The 23,715-nt window shown below is 39.3% G+C and overlaps 2 long non-coding RNA genes and 1 pseudogene across 2 annotated transcripts; 1 reads left to right on the top strand and 2 right to left on the bottom strand.

The window, feature by feature from the left end:
* Nucleotides 1-891: 891 nt before the first annotated feature.
* LOC120547736 lies at nucleotides 892-8,180 on the bottom strand. Its single transcript, XR_005637102.1, has 3 exons — nucleotides 8,132-8,180; nucleotides 1,202-1,336; nucleotides 892-954 (listed from the first exon to the last, which is right to left on the bottom strand). It is a non-coding gene; the product is annotated as an uncharacterized LOC120547736 (long non-coding RNA).
* Nucleotides 8,181-10,575: 2,395 nt separating this feature from the next.
* On the top strand, nucleotides 10,576-13,014 carry LOC120547531 (annotated as a pseudogene).
* On the bottom strand, nucleotides 10,909-11,389 carry LOC120547533. Its single transcript, XR_005637073.1, has 2 exons — nucleotides 11,242-11,389; nucleotides 10,909-11,132 (listed from the first exon to the last, which is right to left on the bottom strand). It is a non-coding gene; the product is annotated as an uncharacterized LOC120547533 (long non-coding RNA).
* Nucleotides 13,015-23,715: the final 10,701 nt, after the last annotated feature.

Below are 23,715 nucleotides of genomic sequence, written 5' to 3' on the forward strand. Positions count from 1 at the left end.
TCTGTGGCTACACATTATTCTTGTGTCTAATTTTCAGTTTTCTGATCTCAACCCTAGTCATGCTGCAGTTTGGAGGAGCATCTTTGAAGAAGAGGCTACAAGAAGAGCAAGATTGACAGCTTCTACATCACAATGGATAAGCGTCTCATCCCATGCAAGGCAAACCGCTCCCTCGGGGCATGTGATGAACTTTTCAAAGCACATTTTGTGTTTAATTTGTCTTACGATATGGCACTTGTGAATTTTTACACATTCCTGCAGACAACAGTGTATAACATGGATGTGGGGAAAATGAAGGAGTCACCCAGAGTTAAAGACTTGAGAGCGAGACTGCTCAACCAGCCAGTAGCACTCTCACCCTGTGAGTAAGAAGCTATAACAATGTTGACCTGTTTCATATGTCAGAAATATTATCCCAGCAGTCAGAAGTTGATTTTACATTTAAGAGTTGAACATGGTTACTATCCTGGACCCAAGTTCAAATTGTTTGTGTCCAAAAAAATTATCTTCAACCAAAAGTACATCACTTATTTGACAAAAGACTTCTTCCATTGCACTGCAAATAACTAGTCCAGCTTTATACTTTACACCATCAACTTTAACCCAACTAGTTGAGAAAACATCTTTTGACAAGATCGATTCAAGCATTTCATTGTTGACGACATTCTCATCTCTGACGAGAAAAGATTGAATTGGCCCATAATCATTTTGTTTGAGGGTGAAGGTTTCCCAGTGATAAGCAATGGCCATCTGATGCTTTTTAGCAAGTGATTTGGTTATGTTTTTGAAATTTTTAAAACAATCTTTAACAGTCCTTTGGAAATTTAGGCCCCCTGGAGAAAAGTCAATTGGGCTACTTGGTGGCAGTGCAGATCCTCGACGAATCTTCCTCTGGACTGTTTTCAGACGCCAAGAAATGTATCCTGTGCTGCTTGCGGCATCATAGAAGTGTTCCTGAAATGAAAAAAAGAAAAGAAATGCGTTTAACAGACACAGCATCACGTGTATCCTCAATTCTTTGTCTTTTGCTATGGACATCATCTAGGATTATAGTTGATGCACTTGAGCTGAAGCTTGAGTCAGACGTCTCAGAAGCAGAAGACAAGGAGAAATCAGAGAATTCTAAAGGAACAGAAAAAATGCAAATAATTACATTATGTAAGGTTAAGAGTGCTTTATTATACCTGCCTTGATATCTCACCCTGATCTGAGAAAACTGTCAGCACCACATTGCCTTGTCCAACGAGGTCGCTGAATATTTCTGCATCAACTTCTGTCCCTGTTGCATCCTTGTATACGACTTTTGCATCAGGTGGCAGGCAACATCTCTAAATGACTGGAAAAAAATAGTAAGGTCAAACTGAATGTGCCTTTGAAGTCAGCACTGTTTCTTGCCTCACAGCCAATAACTGTTCACGTTAAATACATACATCAACCACTGTAACCACTGAGCATTTTTCCCTCACATAACCGTTTCCCTCTTAAGTCCAAATTTAAAAATTGATGATTGGCTATTTTTATTGACTGTTTTGGTGTATATAATACATTACACTCTGAAGCACATATTACAGAACTGAAAATGTTTAGCAATTTAACCCCATTTACCGTATAAAAGAGTCTGATAAAGGCATGTAAAGAAATCAGAATCAACAACATTAAGGAGCTTGCACAATGAGTTTTTAAAAGAACATGGGTGTGGTTTAAAAACTTTTTCCTAAGCCATGCTAACCTTTTTCATGGAATTGCATAAAATCAAAGCCTCCTTCATCCTCATCCAGCTTCACATATTTCTGCTGTTGGCTGTACTTCACCTGGAACAGCATTTTGACTGAGACATGCAAGGAAGTTTGACAAAGTAAATAAACATTTAAAGGAAAAACGGTAAAAATTAAGTCGAAAGTATTACACCATTTTTGGTGACCCATCAGATTCCGTGACCTGCAGTGTTGGAAAAAGTACTAATTTTCAGAAAATCAGGCTGTGACTGAGATATTAAAAAGCTGCTCATGCGTTGACTCATCAGTATTTAATGATGCACTTAAATGTTTAGTAAATGTTTAATATATCAGTCACAGCCCGATTTTCTGCTAATTTTGTACTTTAGCTTTAACTTAGTAATTTCAGTACAATTAACTGGTTATACTTATATACGTTTACTTATGTAAATGATCTGAGTACTTTTTCCAACACTGCAGGTCATAGAATCTGATGGGTCACCAAATACAGTGGTATGCTGGTCACACAGACAACTAAACACGTGAAACACCGTCTGCATGTTGGGACATGTTTTTTGCGGCCTTTTTGATGTTCAAAGTGAAGGGGAAAAAAAGACGTTAGCTTCAGCCTCAAACAAGATTTTATACAGTAAAAAAACATAACACTTTGTTTTTCCTTTGTTAAATCATCATTGATAAAGTTGGAGATGGTTTAAGTAACAAACTGTTAGCTAGCTTACCATACACTGCTAGCTAGCTAATCACCAGGACAAATTTGCTGTTCAGTCCTGGCAACAAACACGGTTTTGTAAGGCATATATTCTCTGTAGATGTTTCATTGTTCATACTGAAATTCTCAGCATCAATTTACAGGGCTTAAAGTGAAAAAAAATCCTGAGCCTGAAACTTTTTTGGAAGGGGGAGGGGGTGAACATTTTAAATATTCCATATTTTAAAGCATCAATCTGATGCATTTTGAGATACATTTTTTGCCAACCAACAGTGTAATATTTCAATATGCACTCATTAAAGTTAATTTGACTGGCAAAACAGTTAAAGTCCTTCTGACATTACACAATAATAAAAGTCATAATTTTTAAAAACTAAAACGTTTTGGATAAATTTTTACTTCTTCCAACCATATGTTAAATAAAGAGTCAATGTGGATTCACATATTGCAATAATATCATAATCCTACAATGAATCATTGTGAAAACTAAACGTTACTACTTTGGCCAGGTCATCATCAAAAAAGAGAATTAGTACATTCATGATTTTGTCCATGTTGATATTAGCTGCTTTATTTTACATTTATTAAAAACGTCGCATTGTTTATCTTTTCATATAGCTAGACGTCTAAACTCTAGGACAAGGCCGTTATGTTTAAATACCTGCCATGCTGATTCCAAACAGACAGCTTTGTCAAGGCAGTTTGGACTTCAGATAGCTACAGTGAACGTGCACACACGTATTGTTTGTATAACGGTCGGTCAGTAAAGGAACAGTCGCAGCGGTAGCGGTCGTTGCCGGTAACGTACTCGTATGACACGTGCACGAGTGCACGGACTGAAGCTTTGTGGGTCCAGGTACCGTTCGTTCATTTGTTTTTGCTGTCACATATGAAATCGAAAAAACGAGAAAACAACTCCTTTTTCCATTTTTTTAGAAAAACGAAAAAACTAAATTATGACTTGATTTTTGGTTTTCCCGTTCTTTTATAGAAATAAGAAAAACCACTTGATATTCCGATTTTCCCCTGTGGGTGGTGCTAAATCTGATTGGCAGGATATGCATTTATTGTTTTTCAAATTAAGAGTTTACCCACACTTTATTTGTTAGCCTGTAAAATGAATAGTCTATATGTAAAATTAATAGTCTATATGCATGCTTTTTGTCACCCAATTATTTGGCTTAACTGACTGAAAACATCTATTGAAATAGCCTAAATGTAAACATGTTCACGCATTGACAGACAAAAGGCACAATCTATTTTTGTAGGATAGATAGTTAGATAGATAGATACTTTATTGATCCCCAAGGGGAAATTCAAGGTTCCAGTAGCTTAAAGACATCACACACAACATACACATACATCACTAACAGGATCATAAAAAAAGCAACTCCACATGAATAGTATGGACAATGAAATAAAAAATACTAAATAAATAAAAAAAATCCACATGAATGTACTAAGGGATGTATAAGCATGAGATGCTTGCAGTGATAGGGCAGGGACTGACCCTGTGATTCAGTATGAGAGTGTGTGTCATGGTGGTAGTGCAAATAGGTCCAATAGTGCAAGTATAAAGTCTAGAGACCAGCATTAAATATGGACTACTATTATGTAGCTGTACATAATAGTAGGGCCATGTAGGGCCATACAACTCTACAATGCTTCACTAAAGAGAAGAGGAGAGAGAGACTTCTCTGCATAGTCTGTCTGCCTCTCCTCCCTCTGCACCACTTCCACTACCTCCTACAATAACAGGTATGTACTGACTGTCCACAGGCCCACTGTTTACTGTTTACACTGTTTACTGGCTATATTAGCCCATATATGCACAATCCCTCCCTCACTCCTCCTTAACATAACTTAATACATGAACAATGGCTGTAACCCTAATACTTCAAACCTCTAATATTGACTTTTGATCTCTTATATTGTCCATATTTAATGCTGGTCTCTAGACTTTATCCTCGCACTATTGGACCTATTTGCACTACCACCATGACACACACTCTCATACTGAATCACAGGGTCAGTCTCAGAGGCGTCTCATGCTTATACATCACTTAGTACAGTCATGTGGATTTTTCATTGGATTTTTTTATTTATTTAGTATTATTATTTTTTCCATTTATTTATTATTTTTTATTTCATTGTCCATGCTATTCATGTGGAGTTGCTTTTTTATGATCTTGTTTGTGATGTATGTGTATGTTGTGTGTGATGTCTTTAAGCTACTAGAACCTTGAATTTCCCCATGGGGATCAATAAAGTATCTATCTATCTAACTATCTATAAATCTATCTATTTTTGACTGGGAACAAAAAATTGTTTAACATGACTTTGGACACAACAGGATTAAACAATGAAATGGATCTTCTCCTCTCCTACAAAAATAGATTGTGCCTTTTGTCTGTCAATGCGTGAACATGTTTACATTTAGGCTATTTCAATAGATTTTTTCAGTCAGTTAAGCCAAATAATTGGGTGACAAAAAGCATGCATATAGACTATTAATTTTACATATAGACTATTAATTTTACAGGCTAACAAATAAAGTGTGGGTAAACTCTTAATTTGAAAAACAATGAATGCATATCCTGCCAATCAGATTTAGCACCACCCACAGGGGAAAATCGGAATATCAAGTTGTTTTTCTGATTTCCGTGCAAGAACGGGAAAACCAAAAATCAAGTCATAATTTTGTTTTTTCGTTTTTCTAAAAAAACGGAAAAACGGAAAAAGGAGTTGTTTTCTCGTTTTTTCGATTTCATATGTGACAGCAAAAACAAATGAACGAACGGTACCTGGACCTTTGTGACTAGTGTTGAAGTTAAAAAAGTTAAAACAATGTACTTTTGGTTATGCAGCTTGCAGGTAGATCTAATCAAATAACTACACTAATCAGCATTTGAGGTCCGTGTACTTTTTCGTTCATTCGATTTTCATTTCATAAACAGACTTAAAAAACAAAAAACGAATGGTTATTTGATTTTTGTTTTAAAATACAACAATTGAAATTGAAATACAAGGCATTTTTTTCCTTTTCATGGTCAAAAGGGGATGGGAGAAATTAAAAATATGCTGTGATTTTCATTTTCTATTTCATATAACAAAAATAAAATCACTCGGAAATAGAAATGAAAAAAGGTTGTTTTTTTCATATTCAGAGACCGGATGTTGTCATTTCCAAGGCAACAGCGCCAGCATAGTCTACCAGTGTTGCTTTCAGCCCAGGCTAAAATTACTTTGGAAACCTGTGCTCTTGATAATGCTTGGGGGGGAATTTTATTTCATAATGTCACATGTATTTATTCCCCTCTCTCCCTGCCTCCCTCTGACACTCTGTCTCTACCTGCCGCAGACAACTTCGCCCCAATCGAACCAGCTGAGGAAAAAGACTTTCGGTTCACGGCTGCAACGTTACCGTTACGCCACCGTTAACAATCCCAGCAAACTTTCTGTTGCTGATCTGGCAGAGTCACCGGCGGTTCGGGATCAGATTATGGGGATCTGACCTCCGGTGCTGGGTCTATTATAATATTAGCTGCTGTTGCAGCTAGCTAGCAGCTAGCTACCAGCCCTGTGACCTCGGTCCCCACGGTTCGCTCCCCGGTGTTGACTGACTCTGGTCCGTCTGCAGAGCTGCGTTACCCGCTCTAGCTGAGCTGGGAATCTGCCGCGCTCGTGATTTATTCATATTTTATTTTATTTGCAGATAGTGATATGCTATGATGCACTGATGTCAGGCAGGCTTGCTGCTGCTTTTAGTCTGAGTCTGTGAGATAACCAAACTTCCCTTAAATATAATGTGCATATAAATAGATGGAATAAATAAAAGTCCCTCGAAATACATAGTAAAACATACATGTATTTAGGCTATTGAAGTATTATGACTAAAGCCTGTATTTCATGATCTATTTCATAGCCATATGTATATTTATGTAAAGGGGGGCAAAAAACGGAAGTTATAGGCTACAGATTCCCTCAGCTGCAGCCGGGACATTCTAAAACGCTTAACGGAAAAAGCTTAACTTTAATGTACCTAAACAATGATCAATCAAATATCAGTCAGTTATCAGTCAGATAACGTCCATAACGACTTTGTGTTAGATTTTTTTATCACTGTTTATAAACAGTGATCAAAAAATTGCTAACGGAAAAAAGCTTAATGGTTAACCACGTTCAGCTTTTTCCTTGCAATTTCCTTAATGAAGCAGAAACCCTTAATGTCAGCTAACGTCCATAATAATTGTACTTTGGGTTAGATTTTTTAGTTTTTCAGTGGTTATGAGGAGCAATATGAGAGAGAAATTTGGTAATCCTTGATCATTGCTCATTGATCATAGAGTGGGTAACGCCAGAGTCAGTCCCGGGGAGCGAACCGCGGGGACCGAGGTCACAGGGCTGGTGGCTAGCTGCTAGCTAGCTGCAGCAGCAGCTAATATTAGAATATTAGACCCAGCACTGGAGGTCTGATCCCCATGATCTGATCCCGAACCCCGGTGACTCTCTGCCAGATCAGCAAGCTTAACGGCAGCAACAGAAAGTTTGCTGGGATTGTTAACGGTGGCGAACGGTAACGTTACAGCTGTGAACCGAAAATCTATTTTGCTCCGCTGGTTCGGATTTCGCTTGGGGTGGTTGTCGCTGCGTGGGTAGAAACAGGGAGGCAGGGAGAGAGGGTAATAAATACATGTGACATTATGAAATAAAATTCCCCCCAAGGATTATCAAGAGTATAGCTAGCTAGGTTTCCAAAGTAATTTTGGCCTGGGCTGAACACTGGTAGGCTAGGCTGGGCGTTGCTGCCTTAGAAATGACAACATCCGGTCTCTGAATATAAAAAAACAAGCCTTTTTCGTTTCTGTTTTCGAGTGATTTTATTTTTGTTATATAAAATAGAAAATGAAAATCACAGCATATTTTAAATTTCTCCCATCCCATTTCGACAATGAAAAAGAAAAAACGCATTGTATTTCAATTTCAAATGTCATGTTTTAAAACGAAAATCAAATAACCATTCGTTTTTTGTTTTTTAATACCTGTTTATGAAATGAAAATCGAATGAACAAAAAAGTACATGGACCATTTGACTGCCTCACCCAAAACCTAGCTTCTAAAGAATTAATCAGGTCATGTCTGACATTTAGCATATGAAGAAGACTCATTGTCCCCACAGGAAAGGTAACTATTGTTTCTGCTTTTGGGGAGCCATCCCCTGTTGAGTTAGACGTGATTAGAACAATGAATGTGTATTCATATAGTTGGATTGATTGGGAACGTACACCTTTCTTTTGAGAGACATCTGACCAATAGGGGAAGATTTCATTTGAGGAACGACCCAGGTTTAGGGAATAAATGTGTGATCCGGGGAATGTCTCAGCACTACAAGCCTGGGTCCCGACAAGGGCACAAGGTTCTGTAGTCCGCTGTTCACAGTGTATTGTTTGTCATGTCGCATGGCTGCTAACTTGTGTCCCGACAGGGGAAGCATGTTTGCAGTCTGATGCTGGTAGTGTTTTATGTTTCATGTTTTATGTTTAATTGTGTCTTGACTGTCGTTTTCATGTTGTTTTATTAAACCTCTTGCTTAATCTTTCAATCCGAACCTAGCATCTCCTTCGTCCTCAGAAATCTAAGAACACGTCATTTAGTGAGAATCTAACACTAGCAAGCCCTGTCTTACCGCTGCTGCCGTCCAGTATCTTCCTTGAACATGCGCTGCAGAAGCACCCGGCTCCCTCAGTTTGAGGCACCAAGTGCTAAACGGCTTCCCGTCTCCACCCTTTTCCTCTTGTCCTCCATTCATGCCCAGCGCCATTTATTTTAACTACTTTCTCAACTAAAGCTGCCTGTATCTACATGCTCCAAGTTTGATAAACTTTGCCTCGATTTTTTTACCACACCACACTCAAAGACCCGCCCTACTTTGCATCTGATTGGCTAGAACTCGTTTCATTGGTAGGAGGAAGTTCGATGATTGGTTAAATCCAGCGAATCAAAAACAAATCCCATGTGGACTTTTTAATTTAATCTATTTATTTTTTATCTTGCCAGTAAGGACGCAACCCCTTTGTGAGGCAGCATCCTTCCTATGACCATAAATGAGCAAAATCATAGAGGAGCAGAAGGCATGCTATGATCAAGACAATTAGTTATTGCTGCATAAACAGGCCATGCTATTCCAAATGTAGACCTATAATGATAAAAAAAACACTCTAATTAACAAGAGTGAAAAGAAGAGTCATTCTTTTTTGGCATGGGGTAACGGAGGACTCTAGGTGGGCACCAGATGTCAAGGCCATCCTTTTTCGTAGAAGTATCCTTTTTCGTAGAAGAAATGTGTTGCAACGAAAACGGATTCTCTGTCAATTTGTGTCTGTTCTAATTTGAATGTTCCTCTGCACACTTATAGCATGAATAGCTAATTCTTTTGTTGTCCTTTCATTTACCATACCTGCCATTGACATTGGAAACCAGAGGCCATACTTCCACGCTCTAGCCAAATGAGGGACTATGAAGTTCTGTTCTATAGGAAATGAGTACCACTCAGAAAGAGATGTGGTTTTAGATATTGGCAATGCCGTTGGTGGATATCATGTGGTAAACCTTCGTAAGACTACTACACTCTAACCTGGATGTTTTCCTAAGTTTTAATACTATGCTCAGCTGCCAAATCTAACTCTGGTCAGCTGAAGTAAATCATTGAATCTTCCACCTGTTTTGATCATTCAGAACTGAATGTGTAGGCCTTCTTTCTCTCACTGCACATCTTCTCTTTCAAACCGTTTCAATTCCCATTCATTCATTCATAACAGCAGTCCTATGATTTGCATAAACAAACTCCCGCTGAACCAGAACCTGGGCACATAACTGTTCAGGTGGGCACATATTTTTTGTAGGGCATAAGTAACATTGACCTGACGTTGCAAGACAAGAAAAGTGATTTTTATTTGTCCTTACATACTGCACTGCTTTAAAATGACAAGATCAAAATTAATATAAATGAAAAGATGGTTTGATTTGAGCTTCTTTAAATACTTTATCAAGAAACAGCATGTTCATGTTAAGCTTCTTTAGCAGAGTCACATTTGAACACTTTATTATGTTAAGCTTTTATTGTGTTTCGCAGAAATAAGTTTCAGCTCAAAATTAAAACAAATAAAGCAACAATGTTGTACAATGTACAAATATATTTTTTTTATCCTTCCTATAGTATAAAATCTCAATTTCAAAGCAGTGTCACCAATATGAGCTAAATTACGTAACTAAATGTCTCTTCTACTGCTTTACTACAACTGTAACTTTAAATTAGATTAAAATACACTAAAAGACAACATTCATAATAGTTTTTATAAGATATACTCGGGCAGTCTCAGTCTAGCTAACGTTACTTTTAACGTTATTTATTTAGCTTTAACGTTAGTTAGCTAACCAATTAAAAGCCTAAGGTAAGGAGCAGTTGGCAACGTTTTTATGTTTTATGGCAATGTTACGTTGCAATTTGTGGTTTTTAATATTAAGTGTAGCGCTAGTTAAAGTTGTTATCATATTGCTTATGGAAAAGGCAGCGCCAACAGTTACACCTTCTGTCTGTGCCGTGTACACACTGACCCGTTATAACGTAGGAACGTTAGCTAGTTACCACCTATTTAAATAGGCCTGGCTGCAACACTGTTTTTTTCCCCAACAATATTAATGAATCAGACACTTAATCTGTAATGTGTCGTACTACAATTCAATTCAATTTTAATTATAGTGTCAGAAGTTATCTCAGGACACTTAGGATACTGTTCATAGTTTAACGAGTTACAGAGATTTTTTTTGTCTGAATAAACGGGTTCATTTTAAGACTGTAAATACATGTTCAGCATGAGTTGAGCATTTTTTTTTCTTTTTTCCCTCCTTCCTTTGAACCCTAGCTTTTGAGCTAAGTGTGATGTGTGATGTGTGTGATGATTGATGAACGATTTGGTACACGTGAGTGCACCATTTTGTTTTCTTTTCCAGTGTCACATGTCTAAAATAATGCATACAAGTAAATAACCTCTTGTTCTTTTCTGTCCACAGCGTGAGTGTGTGTCAGTGCATGTGGGTCAAGCTGGTGTCCAGATTGGCAATGCTTGCTGGGAACTTAACTGCCTGGAACATGGGATCCAGCTGGACGGACAGATGCCCAGTGCCAAGACTTGTGGAGGAGGAGATGATTCCTTCAACACCTTCTTCAGTGAGACTGGAGCTGGAAAGCACGTCCCCAGGGCTATTTTTGTGGACCTGGAGCCCACTGTCATTGGTAAACTATAATTGAATATTTAGATGCCATAGTTATTACCTTTGTTTATAAAGTCAAACCCTCAAGTGATTTTTGAATGAATTGCTCTCCTTAGATGAGGTGCGCACTGGGACCTACTGTTAGGCTCCAGTCAGACCCAGAACTGAGAAACAGGCACACAAACACAGATGAGCAGTTTACAGTGTTTATTAGAAACAATGTTTGATAGTGGAGGAGGGAGGTGGCCAGGATAGCTGCTCCAGGTAGGGTCGAAGCCGGAGATCAGAAGGCGGGTGTGTGGCCAGGCAGCGAAGATGACGGCTGGGTGGAATAGCTGTTGAGAGCGGAGCGGCGAGGTGAGTAGGCAGCAAGGAGGCAGATGAAAGCTGATGAGCAGCGGGTCCAGAGGCGAAATCTGAGCAGAGAAGGAATACGTGAGCCACAGCACAAATGAGGCAACAACCAAACTGGAAACAGAGAAAACAGGGATTAATTCTCTCAAGCACAGAGTAGAGCCACGTTACCACGAGAATGGTTGCAACGAACTGGCGCTGAAGAGGTGAACAGCCCGGGTTGATAACTGCTGGTTGATTACTGGAATGAGCTGCAGCTGGCTGGAGCAGAGCAGGTGAGAGTGGCCACGCCCCTTGACCTAGATCCTCTTGAGTGACATGCAACAGCCGGTGGAGACAAACACAGACAACACACACACACACAAGGGAAAGGGGAACAGGAAAACAGGCAGGGACAGGGACAGGGAGACAGACACTGATCCACAACACCTACCGCCAGCTGTTCCACTATGAGCAGCTGATCACCGGCAAGGAGGATGCTGCCAACAACTATGCCCGTGGACATTACACCATCGGCAAAGAGATCATCGACCTGGTGCTGAACAGGATCCGCAAACTGGTGGGTACCTTAATATCAGGAGGGATCCATTCCCTAATTTTCAAAAATGTAATTAAATGACATGACTGTATCTCATATGTGACTGCTGTCTCTCCCTCTCTGTCCTTAGGCTGACCAGTGCACTGGCCTTCAGGGCTTCCTGGTTTTCCACAGCTTCGGAGGGGGCACCGGCTCTGGTTTCATCTCCCTGCTGATGGAGCGTCTGTCTGTGGACTATGGCAAGAAGTCCAAGCTGGAGTTCTCTGTCTACCCAGCTCTCCAGGTGTCCACGGCTGTGGTGGAGCCCTACAACGCCATCCTGACCACCCACACCACACTGGAGCACTCTGACTGTGCCTTCATGGTGGACAACGAGGCCATCTACAATATCTGCCGTAGGAACCTCGATATCGAGGATCCTTCTTACACCAACCTGCACAGGTTAATCAGTCAGATTGTGTCCTCCGTCACTGCCTCCCTTCATTTTGACCATGCCCTCACTGTTGATCTGACAGAGTTCCAGACCAAGTTGGTGCCATATCCCCGTATCCACTTCCCTCTGGCCACCTATGCCCCTGTCATCTCTGCTTAGAAGGCTTACCATGAGCAGCTTTCAGTGTCAGAAATCACTAATGCCTGCTTTGAACCAGCCAATCAGTTGGTGAAATGTGACCCTCGCCACGGCAAATACATGGCCTGCTGCCTTTTGTATCATGGTGATGTGGTGCCCAAAGATGTGAATGCTGCCATTGCCACCATCAAGACCAAGCACTCCATCCAGTTTATGGACTGGTGCCCCACTGGTTTTAGGGTGGGCATCAACTACCAGCTGCCCACTGTCGTTCCTGGTGGAGACCTGGCCAAGGTCCAGAAGGCTGTGTGCATGCTGAGCAACACCACTGCTATTACAGAGGCCTGGGCTCGGCTTGACCACAAGTTTGATCTGATGTACTCTAAGCAGGCTTTTATTCATGGTATGTGGGTGAAAGGATGGAGGAGGGAGAGTTCTCTGAGGCTAGAGAAGATATGGCAGCTCTGGAGAAAGATTATGAGGAGGTTGGAGTTGACTCTATTGAGGGTGAGGGAGAGGAGGAAGGAGAGGAATACTAATAAGTAAATCTAAGTTGAAAGTGTCATTCCTGAACAATGTACAGGAGCACAATATCCTATATAATATTGTTTTTAGATGTGTAACTTGTGTTTGAGTTCCAAATGTATCGCTGTAGTTGTAAAAATGTGCCTTTGTGTACTGGTATGTGGATGAGGGTATGGAGGAGGGTGAGTTCTCTGAGGCCAGAGAACATGGCAGCTCTGGAGAATGATTAGAGCAGGTTGGAGCTATTAGTGTGGGAGATGAGGATGATGATGACGGTGAGGAGTATTAAACAGACATGCATTCCCCTGTATTGATCTCTGATCTGTTATTAATGTAAAAAAAAAGTTTGTTCATTGACTGCACTATATTGCTCTCTTTAATACACTCCTTCCACAGGGAAGTGCTCACAATAATCTCTAATTTAAGCCACTGTTAAACATTCTAACATACTTTATTTGCCTAAAATAGGCTGTATAGTCAAACATGAAAATCACTCACCTTTCAGCGAAATTCGCCGTTTTTAAACCAGAATAGGTGACCTACGTGAATCATTCCCAACCTGGGGTCTGGGCACCCCTCAGGGGGGCGGAAAAGATCACAGGGGGTGCGCAAGTCTTTATCTGGTTTGAGGTTGAGGTAAAAAAAAAATATTTGCACGTTAAACAAATTATGATAATACACTAGAATATATAATATGTACAAAAGTCTGTATAAAAACTATATATTTTTGTTCTTGCTTAAAATTGTAGGCGGGCTACTTAGTAGGCCAAACCTCCAGGACCTCTTAACCTGTAGCCCTTGCTGTCATCAGGTCAGCTGGTAGCTGCTATCATCCTCGTTTTTCCTGCTGCCAAGGCATCACTATTTTATGAACGAAACATGGTGGAGAAACGTAAAAGTGCTGATACTTTTACTCACAGAGATACATTTTCTCTCTGTATCAAAAAAGAAAGTAAGGTTCTATCTCGAGAGTTACCTCAACTTCGGTTTCGTAACTCAGCTTTTCTTAGACATAAGTAGGGGGGCGCCAAGGAAAAAAGGTTGGGAACCACTGGTTTAATGTATCAGTGGTGCCGCATTGACTGCTGTGATTGATGGTCATTGCTCCTCTCCTCCAGGTGGAGACGCTGTAGGACAAACACACACACAACTGGTTTCTGAAGGTTTCCATGGAGACAAGAAAGTAAAGAAGACTCAAAATAAAAGCTGATTAACATCTTTACAATTTTTTTAAAACTCCCTCAGTAATTCATTTTTTTTCAATAAAGATCAACACTTTATCACATATCTTTAAAAAGCTGTGTGTGTGGTGGTAGTGGTGGTGGTGGTGGTGGGGGGGGGGTCGTTCAGTAATGTGCTTGCAAGATGAGATTACATCAGTACTGCTGGTAAACACAGGAGGACCTCAAGTGATACTTGAAAATATGACAAAAAAAATATTCCCTGCACTCACAGAACAACTCTTGGCCTAATTGTCTGAGTGCTCCTGTTTTAGAATTTCTCATTATCAACTAAAATAATCACATTTTATTTAAAAAAGTGGTGACAAATATATAATTGAATATACTTCACAATTTCACATTCACTGGGGGTGTTACAATATGTAACAGGTATTGCAATGCAAAACAATGACAATATAGCCTACATTGTGGAGCTGAAAACTGATAAGGCTACATTATGAACAGATATAATTCCCAAAAGGTCCACATTTTGTTTGCATACATATCCATTACGCCATCTACTGAAAATACTTTGTAATATCTGTAATAGAGTATTGAAGAAAGTCCTTGTTCTACTCCAGAAATCTAAAATCAGTTTGTAAGAAGATTAAATTGTTTTTTGTGGCCAACTGAGGTATTTGCTCTAAACAAGTTCATACATTTGCTCTTTATATACATTCTTATTTTTTTATTCCTCAGTTTCATTTAAAATCTGCTTGTTCAAAAAAGGGGCTTTATTTAGGAGATTCTATTATTTGCATATTGCACTATTAGGTCCCTTTCCACAAGTATTAGCCTTGAACTCTGCAGCTGCAGGTTTTATTCATAGACAGTAAAAGAATGGATACAGCTTCAACGGAGACCAGTGAAGTCACTTTTCCGGTGATGGCTGAGCGTACTGCGCAGCCTCAAACTGAGCTTGACGATATAGATGTGACGTGAGCAACCTGTCTGAAAGTTGTAAGTCTTCTGGTAGCTGTGCCAAGAGAAATCTCAATCATTCCCAATCTTGCAGAGATGTAGGTCAGACATGAAAATCGCTCGCCTTTCGGCAAAATTGGCGGTTTTTAAACCAAAATAGGTGACCTACACGTGAATCATGTAGATTTGATGAGAAAATGTTTAAGGGGGGAGCGGGGGGGATGTAAGTACTCGGGCCTGGTGCCCGATTTCTGGCGTATGACTATTTTAGAAAAATGTAAAAGTCCCCATGGGATTTGTTTTGATGCGCTGGATTTAACAATACTGTCTATGGATTTAACCAATCATCGAACTTCCAACCAATGAAACGAGTTCCACCAACCAATGAAACAAGTTATAGCCAATCAGATGCAAAGTAGGGCGGCTCTTTGCCGAAATGTTAACGCGGCTAAAAAAAAAAATGGAGGCAAAGTTTATCAAACTTTGCGCATGTAGATACTATACAGGTAGATACAGACAGCTTTAGTTGATAAAGGAGTTAAAACAAATGGCGCTGGGCATGAATAGAGGACAAGAAGAAAAGGGTGGAGACGTTTAGCACTTGGTGTCTCAAATTGAGGGAGCTGGGTGCTTGCTTCTGCAGCGCATGTTTTGGACGGCAGCAGCGGTAAGACAGTGCTTGCTTGTCATTAGATGCTAATCACAAAGCTTTGGTCCGTGCACTCTGTCATACGAGTAAGTTACCGCCAACGACCGCTACTGTTAAGACTGCGACTGCGCCTTTACTGACCGACCATGATACAAACAATACGTGTGTACGTTAATAGCGGAACATGATTTGTAAAAGCTCGGAAGCCCAAACTACCTTGACAAAGCTGTACGTTTAGAATCAGCATGGCAGGTACTTACACATAACGGCCTTGTCCCAGAGTCTATAGATAAAAATGGAAACTCCGTTTTCATTTTCATTCAGAGCCACAAATGTCAACATCAGGCCCATCATAATCAACATCAACACCAGTAGAAACACAGGACAGTTTATGGGAACGTTTTGATGATCGTATCCGTGAAACCAAGATGATACACAATGCTACAGCTGATGCCACAGTGGAAGTGAAAAAATACCTCAACTATGCGTTTTTGCCCAGAACTCATGATCCCCTAACTTACTGGCAAGAGAGAGCAGTAATCTTTCCTCATTTGTATGTCCTTGCTAAAACATATCTTTGCATGCCAGCAACAAGTGTCCCTTGTGAGAGGATTTTTTCAAAGGCTGGAGAAATTATCTGTAAAAAAAGAAGTAGGCTAAGTCCTTCCACAGCAGAGAAATTAATATTTTTGAATAAGAATCTATAAAAAAAAACGGAGTGTCTATTTGCACCCCTGGTACGAATAGCCTCGGCCACACAGCTGAGCTATTTACACCCTGTGACGTAACAACAAAAAAACGTTGCTCGCGTGCACCGAAATCATGGCGGACGTTCATCTTCCATGACCGCAGAAACTGGCATATTAGGGAAGTTTTGTCTCTAAAGTTTATAACAATTGAATTTCTAGCGGAAAATGGATACTACAGTTGCGCTTTCTGTCTTCAGTGAAAGCATACAACCGTTAGTTTGTTAGTTAGTACCTATTTTTTTGTATACAGTATGGTTACCTAGCAACCGAGGCTTGAAGAAACCAACTGGTAAAAAGTTGTTCAACTTCCTGAAAGAACTGCTAGGTGAGTGATTAGTGCACTTGCCTTTGGTATGGGAGTTTGGTGTTCGATTCCACTGTGTGGTGATCTTATTTTTTTAAATTTGGATTGGATAATTTGCATGCAATTGCGCAAGTCAGGACCCGCGAACGCGTATTTTTTATTTTTTTTTGCAGGGTGGTAGGGGAAGACTCATGAATATGCCTGCTCTGGTTGGGTTGGTTAGGTTTAGGCAAGAGGAGTGGGATGGTTATGGTTAGGTAAGAATGTCAGGGCGATAATATTCCAAAAAAGTGTAATACATGAGTAGTATGGATAACTGTGTGTAAATATATGCCAAGGTACTGTAAATGCACAGGGGTGCAAATAGCATACGTTGATATTTGTACCAGGGGTGCAAATAGCATACACTTCTAATTGTACCAGGGGTGCAAATAGCATACACTTCTAATTGCACCAGGGTACAAATAGCATACTGCTAATTGTACCAGGGGTGCAAATAGCATACACTGCTAATTGTACCAGGGGTGAAAATAGCCTCACCCTAAAAAAAAAGGAGGAGGAGCTAAGGGAGGAGTTTTACTGGACTACTGGAGTTGCGTTCACAACACCTCACTGTGGTTCACTACAATCGGAAGAAGTAAAAATGTATCCAAAACGTTTTAGTCTTTAAAAATTATGACTTTTATTATTGTTTTGCCAGTCAAATTAACTTTAATGAGTGCATATTGAAATATTACACTGTTGGTTGGCAAAAAATGCATCTCAAAATGCATCAGATTGATGCCTTAAAATGTTCTTCCGTGGGAGCATACCCCCGGACCCCGACCCCCCTAGAGGGGTAATATCCTTCTCACCTTTTTTACCCCTGACCCGTTTTCATGCATGCCATAGGTCTATCTCTCCAACATTTCTGTGACAAAGGGGCAACATGATGAGGTTTTAAAAGCACATTAAGCTTTTCTGGATTCTAAACTTGTCAGACTGGTAATATGTTGCTAATATGTGAGCCTTTGGTTTATTTAGTGAAGCCTGGTTCAGACACACAGCTGCTTCCAGTTGTTGCCTGATCAGGCCTCTTGTCAGGACATTGTGGATGTGTACATACCGAGCTCTGGAACACCTCCTGACTCCTGTTTGCTTCCTTGTGTTACTGTTAGGTGCTACAGCTCACACCTTTGTGATGTATTAAGTGTTTTGGTTGAATAGTGCATTTTAGATGTGAGATTACCTGTTGTGCTGAGCTGCATGTTTTTGAAGTGAACAACAAGAAAAGGTTTTATATGATGAAGACTCGTTCACTTTTGGTTCGGTTTATTGCTACAACTGAAGTTGTTACTTTAAATAATGATCATGTATATTTCTAAGTTTGAACAACTTAATCCTTGTGAAGTTGCCACTGAGGAACAGGAAATCATTCAACTACACATTCAACTACTAATTTCAGGCTAAATGAGTTTAAGAAAAAAAGGATGAATTCCTTTTACGCAGTTCATGTTTGAACAGTTTCACCTCTAAGGTCTCATCATTTATTAAGGCATTGCACAAGAAAAATAAAGAACTAAAATATTTGAATTGATCCAATGAAATAAAAAAAAAATCAGCTTGATTTAATGTTGAGAACACATTAGTATTTTATTTATCCGTTCTATTGATCCCCTGCAATAGAGAGGTCAGGGGTCAGGGACACCTTAGCAGAGCTTGCTGGGATGGACTTAAACCTTATACCTAAACCTAGATGAAGGATAGTCTCTGTGTTCACTGATGCCACTGTAACAAAAAACTTCTACTGGCATGCTTTAAAACAAAAATGCATTCACATCTTTCCAATTTCCCAAACTGTTTTCTCACTAAAATTCAACCGCCACCTAAGCTCTGTGTACACACAGCCAATTTAATCTCTATAATTTAGTAGTTTCACTAAAGAAGCAAAAAAAAAAAAACAGAACTACATCACAACCTTGCTGCTCGAGGAGGGGCAGGTGTGTAAGGCGAGTTATAAGAAGTGACACGATGGTAATTAATATCAGGTTAATAAACCAGCAAGATAACTTTATGTCAAAAAAGACTAAAGCTCTCGGAAATCCAGGGACAAAAAAGAAGAAAAGAAGAGATTGGAAAACATGAAAAAGACAGAGGTAATGTGCTGAATCAATTATTTTTCTGTTGCAGTTATCTGCTAACATTAGCTTGTTATGGATGGTTGAGTCGTGTCCATGTTTTCCAATTTAAGCTAATAGCTAGAATTAACGTAACGTTAAAGGTCCAATATGTCCCAGGCAAAAAAGTAGTATACCTTAGTGTATTAGAAATATGAATGAAGTACATGAAGTATAAAACAAGTATGCTTCTACTTGTTGTGCTTTATTTAAAGAGTATACTTCAAAATAGATGTAATTAAGTTCAACTTCAGAGTCCAAAAGTAAGTATACTAATTTACCAGTAATAAAATTATTTTTTTTTTTTTAAAATTTTTTTTGTAAATTTTTTTGTTAATGTATTTTAAATTGTATAGAAGTATATTTTTTTAAGTGTATTAAATTTGACATACTTAGAGTGGCAATTCAGTGTACTTATGGGAAGTATATTTTTTGGAAATGAATTGTTAGTATCCTTTTTATAGTGTACTATGATCTCATTTCATTAGAAGTGTGACTTCTGTACACTTTATACAGTACACTCTAAAATAAGTGTATTTTTAGTGGCATATCAGTACTTTCATAAAATATGTTAAAATACAAAATGTATAGTGGTAATTTAGTGTACTTATAGTAAGTACACTTATTTGTAATACAGAGTTAGTGTAATCTTAGTACACTGTAAACAAAGTGTTAAAAATATAAGTGTTAATAATAAGGTTAGGATAGCCGATTGGTCACGGTTACGTTACCTTGCGTAAGCATCATGGACACCTGGCCAATAAATGGTATTGAAGGGCGGGTCTTGGCGTGGCCATCTATGGTGGGATTCGAATGGTAATAACGCTGCCGACAGGTTGTCGTTTCAATGAACGTTGGCTGGAAGATGAAAAATTATTAGGGATTAAACGGGGACAAACCCTACGAGTTGCCTCTTGTAAAGTCTGCAAAAAAGATGTGCAGCTTTTCACAATGGGCGAGTCTGCGCTCTCGAGTCACATGAGGTAAGTTTCAAGTAAGCCAGCTATAGCCTACTGTACACGTTAGCGCCTAGCTAGCTATTTGTTTACGCTAGTAACTTCTAGCTAGGAATTCGCAGGCTAGCTAAGTGACTCAGAGTACTTGGTTTGATAATGTAATGTAATGTTATTATTGCATGGCCATTATGGCACGTTCATTTGTGGAATATGCAGGGAACATAGCCAAAGTTACATCACAGTAACTGTAACGTTAACTACCCGCAAATTAAAACCTGAAACGTTAGCCCGGTGCATAACAACAATTGTTGGTTGCTGACCAAAAATCGTGTCAGATGGAGTGTCATACAAGTAGCCTACTGTAAGGTTGCCTTATGCACTATTTGCACTGCTCTATTCCAGTAGATACATGTATGTCTTGGCAATGAAGTAAAATTTTTTTTCAATTAATATAGCTAGGCTATTTTCAGAGTCTTCTGGATTAAAATGGAATTACAGGTTGTTGTTGTTGCACTGTCTCAGATTTAGTTCAAACCTTGTCTATATCAAGAATGTGTCCCAAAACCAAGGCCTGTAAAATATTTCTGTTCAATTCATATTTTAGCCCTTGAAATTACTTCAGTTTTACAGTCTGAAAATCACATTATCTGGGAAGCAATACCTGGACATTAATTCATAGGCAGCCCAAACTTTGTAGGGTGGAAGACAAACATGTCAATATGACTGAACCGTTACAAGTTTGTACGGCATGCCCTAGATTTGTTAAAAAGTGTGAAAGGACATTAAGGGTAGCATGAACTTTGAGCAAAATCTAAGAGGGTGCATCAACTGTTTTCCTGGATTTTGACACACAATGACTCAGCTGCATGTCGTTTGGCTCAGACACCCCCACTCAGTGCTCTTCTGTATGCTGTCTTACTGTATGTTATGTTAGGAACCATGAAGAGAAGGTGATAATTCAGGGTTAGTGAAGTGAACCTGTCGAGTGATTTTGTTTGGGGTAATTCTTTTTACATTGACTCAAGCAGGTTAGATAGCTTAGACAGTGATACATTTTGAAAAATAAAACTTGTGTTTTGCTTAATTATCTGATCCTTCTGCTATTACGAAACACAATTTTGTCTGTTTATAGTAGTATGTCTTTTAATGTGACAAAAACACTAGATAATAATTTTGACTATGTATTGGTATATATTTTACGGTGGTGTAAGGTGCTGGAAAAAGCTTTAAAATGGACCTTGAAAGTGCTTGAAAAGTGCTTGAATTTGACCTTGGAAATGTGTACGAACCCTGAGTAATGTCATAATTATGAATCCAAATCCATTGTCATGATTGATTTGACAAATCCATTATCATCAATGATTGTATTTCATTATACCATGGTCTGGGTGAATACTCGATTCTGATTGGCTGCAGGGTGTCCATTAAAAAGTGATAGAGGACACCTACTAAAGGAGTTCGGTGAAACTGACTGTTTACTGTTCTATATGAATGCGCTACATTAAATCAAAAAGGAAATATGGATTTATTATTTCCAAATCGTCCTCTGAACACCACAGGATGGCGCTAAAACACACAGGCTGCAAGAAGTAAGTTATACTGGCCCTCTGGACTGACTTTGTTTCACAGAGAATAACGTTATCTCACATATCTCAGCTCGCTGCTTCAGGCTGCGCCGCTGCAGCCGACAGCAACGTTACACATCGCGGATCAAATTCTTCGTAAAAGTCGTTATATTGTTTTGGGGACAATGACATGGCTGATAGCTAGCTTGTCTTGTTGTTCAACATACTGTCAAATTATTTTTACTGTTTGCCAACTGTACACAATGTTATTGACTTTGGATCTTGCTAGCATAGCGTTAGCTTTCTGGCTCGTAGCTAACTGAAGGGTTCTATCAGCTGAGCGGACTATATAAATATCTCCGGTTGCTAAGGGAGGCAAGTCGTATCTAAGGTTCTTCCTAATTCCTGGTGGAGAGAACAACGTTTGCATTGCATAAGAACCTGATGGATGGGAATGATTGTTCCAGGTATTAGTCAAACCGTCAGGCATAACCAGGGAAACTGAGTTATTGTTTGGATAAACTTTAGATTTCGATTGTAAAACTAATTAAAATATGAAGTAATGTTTTAAAAATATGTTATTTGGCAAGTGACCATGGTATAAGCGGGTTAATGCCCTTCGAGGTGTCCATTGTCAGGTATTAATGGACTTCGGCGGAGGCCTCCGCTGCGCGTCGGACGGTAACTAAATTATATTTACAGTTTGAATTTCGTCACGCCACTTATATAACATCATTCCCCAATGTCTTATAAAGCTAACCGTTATGTCCGATTTGATTTTAAGGCATTTTTATGAACGCGAGGCGTCTTTGTAGGACGAGCAGCTGCTTGCTATATTTCCCATTCATTACAATGGGGAAATACCGCAGCTAGCTAGCTACACTTTTGCCATAACTAAATTATATTTACAGTTTGAATTTCGTCACGCCACTTATACAACATCATTCCCCAATGTCTTATAAAGCTAACCTTTGTCCGATTTGATTTTAAGGCATTTTTATGAACGCAAGGCATCTTTGTAGGACGAGCAGCTGCTTGCTATATGTCCCATTCATTACAATGGGGAAATATCGCAGCTTGCTCACTTTCGCATAACTAAAGTATATTTACAGTTTGAATTTTGAAAATTTGCAATTAGCCATCCATTTTCGTAAAGCGGCCCATATTTGAGCTTTATATGGTTGATTTCTCGCATAAAAAAGTTTCAGAAGTGAATTTTGTAATGGAATAGCAGAGATCTGCGTGACCTAGCTAGATTCAGAAAACTACCTGATCTCAGGTCAGTTGTGTAGCCTATGTAAATGTTGGGGCGTGACCGTTCTCTTAATACACCCATGGGCTGACAAAGGTTCCGGTTTTTGGGAGGTTGACGTCAACTTCCAGCTTTGTTGGGATTCGTTTTGCATTCTATCACCCCTTTAACCTAATACAAATGACTGACTAATATACTGTTATATTATATATATTATATGTGCTTACATAATAAAGATTGTAATAGCTTGATGCTCTTTCAATATGTTGTTGCATTGTAAAAAGTTTCGGTGCAAATGACGGACCTATCCGCAATCGCTCTCCTTGGTTCTGACCAAAAGAAGAGCGTTTTGGAATCTCCATTACGCACCATACCTGGCTGTTCTATAGGGCATCTCTCCTAACCTAAGGCCTATAGACTGTGAAAGTGGTCAGGAATCTAATATTTCCCCAAAACATAGTTTAGTTCTGCTCATATAACATGAGGCCGAATATTTCACAATTCTATTTAATTGTTTTAAGTTTTCAACAATACAGATCAACAACACTGCCCGACAGTTTCAATCAATACTCGGCCACAGAACTTGTTCATTGACAACGTCATCTGTCATGTAAAACACGACTCAAGTTATTTTCTACCGAGACAAACTGTTACTTTAGTGTGATGATTCATGTTATAAACATGTTTTATAAAAATGAATAAATCACATTAACAAGCCCTAAAGCATCATTGGCCATAACAAGAGAAAACCATGAGGTAAAAACAACTTGACAACAGTAACAAGCTGTTATAGAAATGGAATTGTGCCTGCAGCTCTGTAGCGAGTTATGAATCGATTATTTTAATCCATATATCTCATATAACGACATAATACAATACAGGCAGAGTAGCCTTCACATACCTTACTGTTATCCTCTGGCGGTCCTACACAATTAAACTCGCTAAAGCAGAAGAAGTGAGCGGATACTCTAGCATGGTTGAGTTGCGGGCTCATCCACGGAAGACAGATCCACAGGGCTATATCATCCACTCGTGAGTCAGAGACAGAGGCACTAGCACTGGCGCTGGTCGCGCTAGCTGCGCTAACCGCGCGCACCGCGCTAACCGCGCTAGCATCCTGGGGTGGCAGAGACAAAGATGTGCTAGGTGTTGTGGATCTCAGCTCTCCTTCATCTCCTCGTTGCAGCGATGACTCTACCTAAAGAACGACTGTTGCAACACTGTCCTTTACTGGAAATG

Source organism: Perca fluviatilis, chromosome 19, assembly GCF_010015445.1.
Source record: "Perca fluviatilis chromosome 19, GENO_Pfluv_1.0, whole genome shotgun sequence".
NCBI lineage: Eukaryota > Metazoa > Chordata > Actinopteri > Perciformes > Percidae > Perca > Perca fluviatilis.